Source organism: Macaca mulatta, chromosome X (genome assembly GCF_049350105.2).
Source record: "Macaca mulatta isolate MMU2019108-1 chromosome X, T2T-MMU8v2.0, whole genome shotgun sequence".
In the NCBI taxonomy this organism is placed as follows: Eukaryota; Metazoa; Chordata; class Mammalia; order Primates; family Cercopithecidae; genus Macaca; species Macaca mulatta.
Genome location: NC_133426.1, coordinates 30476644 through 30480957, shown reverse-complemented (window position 1 = coordinate 30480957; position 4314 = coordinate 30476644). Strand labels below are relative to the sequence as shown.

The 4314-nt window shown below is 44.2% G+C and overlaps 1 pseudogene across 1 annotated transcript; it reads right to left on the bottom strand.

Annotated features, from left to right (window-relative positions):
* Window positions 1–1783: 1783 nt before the first annotated feature.
* On the bottom strand, window positions 1784–2667 carry LOC707306 (ferritin light chain pseudogene; annotated as a pseudogene). The gene has a single exon (XR_003725936.2). The product of XR_003725936.2 is annotated as a ferritin light chain pseudogene (transcript).
* Between the last annotated feature and the right edge of the window lie 1647 nt (window positions 2668–4314).

Here is a 4314-nt window from a genome sequence, read left to right as displayed (position 1 = left end):
GGAGAATCACTTGAACCCGGGAGGTGGAGGTTGCAGTGAGCCAAGATCGCACAACTACACTCCAGCCTGGTCAACAAGAGCAAAACTCCGTCTCAAAAAAAAAAGGAAAAAAAAAGAAAAGAAAACTAAAGCTTAAAGGTTTAAGCCTTGTTCACTAGCACAAGAGTAATAAATAACCTATGCCAGGATTTTTGGCGTTCTCCTGTATCATGTGACTGTGAACTTTTATCTGAAGGAAATGATAGTACAAAAATATAATAGCAAAGAAAAAGGCCGGGCGTGGTGGCTCACGCCTGTAATCCCAGCACTTTGGGAGGCGGAGGCGGGTGGATCACAAGGTCAGGAGATCGAGACCATCCTGGCTAACATGGTGAAACCCCGTCTCTACTAAAAATACAAAAAATTAGCCGGGCGTGGTGGTGCGCGCCTGTAGTCCCAGCTACTGGGAGGCTGAGGCAGGAGAATGGCGTGAACCCGGGAGGCGGAGCTTGCAGTGAGCCGAGATCGCGCCACTGCACTCCAGCCTGGGTGACAAAGCGAAACTCCGTCTCAAAATAAAAAAAAAAAGAATTCTAGAAGGAAACATATGTAACTTTGAACAGTTACCTTTGGAGAGAGGAATGTGGAGGAAGGAAAAGAGGAAAGCTTCCACTTAAAATTTTGTATCAATATGTACAGTATGGATTTTCTGCCCAGTAACATGTATTACTGATACTTAAAAATTGCCAACATAGTTTATGTGGGCTGTGGAGTCATGGGCCAATTATTTGTTTTTGTTTTTTGTTTTCCCTTTGTTTCTGTGTTCAACTTCAGAATTCTCTGTATATTTTCTTTTTTTTTTTTTTTTGAGACGGAGTCTCGCTCTGTCACCCAGGCTGGAGTGCAGTGGCCGGATCTCAGCTCACTGCAAGCTCCGCCTCCCGGGTTTACGCCATTCTCCGGCCTCAGCCTCCCGAGTAGCTGGGACTACAGGCGCCCGCCACCTCGCCCGGCTAGTTTTTTGTATTTCTTAATAGAGACGGGGTTTCACCGTGTTAGCCAGGATGGTCTCGATCTCCTGACCTCGTGATCCGCCCGTCTCGGCCTCCCAAAGTGCTGGGATTACAGGCTTGAGCCACCGCGCCCGGCCTATATTTTCTTCTTTGTATTTCTTTGCTAAAAAGAATAAGTATTTTAACTTTTATATGAGTTATGTCCTCGTGAATTGACCTGGAAAATGTCTGTGAAATAGTAAGTGAAGAAAGCAAGTTGCAAAGTAAAATTTTTCATTAAAAACAACCTGGGGAAGAATGACTGTTATAACTTCAGATGAATTAGATTGATGAGGAAGAACACAAAACTGCATTTCCTTTATGCATAATGAGCAACTTACAAAAATCGAATGAAGTAAAAAAAATTAAAATACCACTAAGAGGTCATATAAGGTCTGTTTAGTTTCTTATAGCTGCTGTAACAAGTTACCACCAATTTAGTTGATTAACACAACACACATTTATTATCTTACAGGTCTGAGGTCAGAAGTTCAAAATGGATCTCACTGGGCTAAAATCAAGGTGTTGGCAAGACTGCATTCCTTTCTGGAAGCTCTAAGGGGGGGTTCGTTTTCTTGCCTCTTCCTCTTCAGAAGAGGTATCTGCATTCATTCTTTGGTTCAGGCCATTTTCAAAGTCAATAATGGCTAGTCTAGTGTTTTTCACATGATATCATTCTGACTCTCCTTCTTGCACTTTTGAGGACCCTTGTAATTACATTGGGCACACAAGGTAATGCAGGATAATTTTCCTTTTTTTTTTTTTTCATCAAAAACTTTATTTCCATTTGGTCCAAGGCTTGTTAGGGTAGTTAAGAAAGCTGCCTAGTGGCTGGAGGGAGAGGCTTAGGTAGAAGCCCTGTTATTTTGCAAGGGGCCCCTCAGAAGTCGCTGGGCTCAGAAGGCTCTTAGTCGTGCTTGAGAGTGAGCCTTTTGAAGAGATACTCGCCCAGCCCAGCCTCCGGGCCGGCCAGCCTGTGGAGGTTGGTCAGGTGGTCACCCATCTTCTTGATGAGCTTCACTTCCTCATCTAGGAAGTGACTCTCCAGGAAGTCACAGAGATGGGGGTCCGTGCGGGCAGAACCCAGGGCATGAAGATCCAAAAGGGCCTGGTTTAGCTTTTTCTCCAGAGCCATGGTGGCTTTCATGGCATCCGGGGTTTTACCCTACTCATCTTCAGCTGGCTTCTTGATGTCCTGGAAGAGAGCGTGGCCGCCACACTGGTTTTGCATCTTCAGGAGACACTCGTAACCCTCACACTTCTCCTCGGCCAATTTACAGAAGAAGTGGCTCATGCCTTTCAGAGACACATCATCACTGTCGAAATAGAAGCCCAGAGAGAGGTAGGTGTAGGAGGCCTGCAGGTACAAATTGACCAGGCTGTTGACGGCTGCCCCTACGTCGGTGGAATAATTCTGATGAATCTGGGAGCTCATGGTTGATCGGCAAGAAGGAGCTAACCACAAAAATGGTGCTGGCAGGTCCCAGAAGCAGGAGATGGCCAAGAAGATGGTCCCGGAGGTTGCAAGTGGAGAGGAAATAGGAGGGCTGTCGGAGGCTGGAAGAAAGAGTCCCCGGATCTGTTCCATCCAAACACTGTTGAAGCAAGAGACAGACCCGCAGGACCGCCGAACTGCAATTCAGGATAATTTTCCTATCATAAGGTCATCTAATTAGCAACCTTAACTCAACTTGCAGCCTTAATTCCCTGCTGCTATGGAAGGATACATGTTCACGGATTCCAGGGATTCGAGCATGGACATTTTGGGGTTATCACTATTTTGCCTACCCCAGGACCTGAGAACAGTGACCACTTCTGGGACTATACAGGGATGTTCCCAATTCCAGAGGAACTGGAATGCTAGTAATTTATCTGGAGAGGACAGATGTGGCTTCTTTATAATACCCCCTTGACAGTACTTCAGTTTACTGTAACCTGAAGGAAAACTTGCTATGTTAGTTTAGTACCTGAATTAAACCTGAGAAGCAGTAAGATTCCTAACTGCTTAATTCCTTTACCTCTTTCCCTTCATTTTGAGGTGTTTGCTGCTCCTGCTTCTGCATCAGTGCGTTTGCTCTTTTTTCCTTTTGTTTTGTTTGTTTGTTTGTTTGCTTTTAATTTTTTGAGATGGAGTTTTGCTCTGTCGCCCAGGCTGGAGTACAGTGGTGTGTGATCTCGGCTCACTGCAACCTCTGCCTCCCAGATTCAAGGGGATTCTCCTGCCTCAGCCTCCCGAGTAGTTGGGAATACAGGCGCCCACCACCATACCCAGCTAGTTTTTTTATCTCTAGTAGAGATGGGATTTCACCATGTTGGCCAGACTGGTCTCGAACTCCTGACCTCAGGTGATCCACCCCCCTTGGCATCCCAAAGTGCTGACATTACAGGCATGAGCCACCACACGCAGCCCGTGGTTTTGCTCTTTTACAGAGTCCTTCATTCACTGATACAACTATAGCCTTTGCACATAGAGAGGGGTCTTCTTCTTATGCAGACCAAGTGCTCTGTTCTTGGCACACCTCCTGAGAAAGTTTTACCATCCCCCAGATCCCCTGCTATAACACGTTTCTCCTCATCAACTACTCACTGACAAAAAGTTTGAGTTAGCAACACTTACTATGTGCATACACAGAATTGACTCTGGCAGTTTACATGGAAAAAGAAACGAGAATACAGCTTGGCTTATAATCGAAACTCTATGCAAAATTCAGTAGTAGAGTTAATTTGAGGATAATAGAAGAATTGCTTCTATAATTAAATAAAATCGTACTGTTCAGGAATATCAATTCTTTTCTAAGGTCTCAAACGCACATTTTCATGACCAATTATATATTTCTCTCCTAAACTTAATCTTCCCTTCTGATTTCATGGCATTTAGTAGTATCTAACCCAGAATTTGAAAACATCAGAAAAAAAATGATCATCCAAAGTGAAGATAATATGAATCAAAATGAAGGAGATTACTAATGAACAAGAGTGATCTAGAGAGTTGATATGTGTTATTAGGGAACTAAGCCCGAACTCAAGTGCAAATCTTCGAACTTCTAAGTCCAGAAACTTTACTCTTTAAGGTAGAGACAAAATTCTGGCTTGTTGTATCTTAGAGGAATGGGCAAAACTTAAGGCTAAGGTGGCTGTTCACATAGGAGAATCCCTCATTGTTGTCAAAGGACAGGGTTAGTCTCCTGTTTAGGAGGACACTTCCTGTATTTGGTCTACCTGGCATTACGTAAAGGTATGGCCTCATAACAGGCTCTCAGCAAATATTTACTTGCTGCTTGAC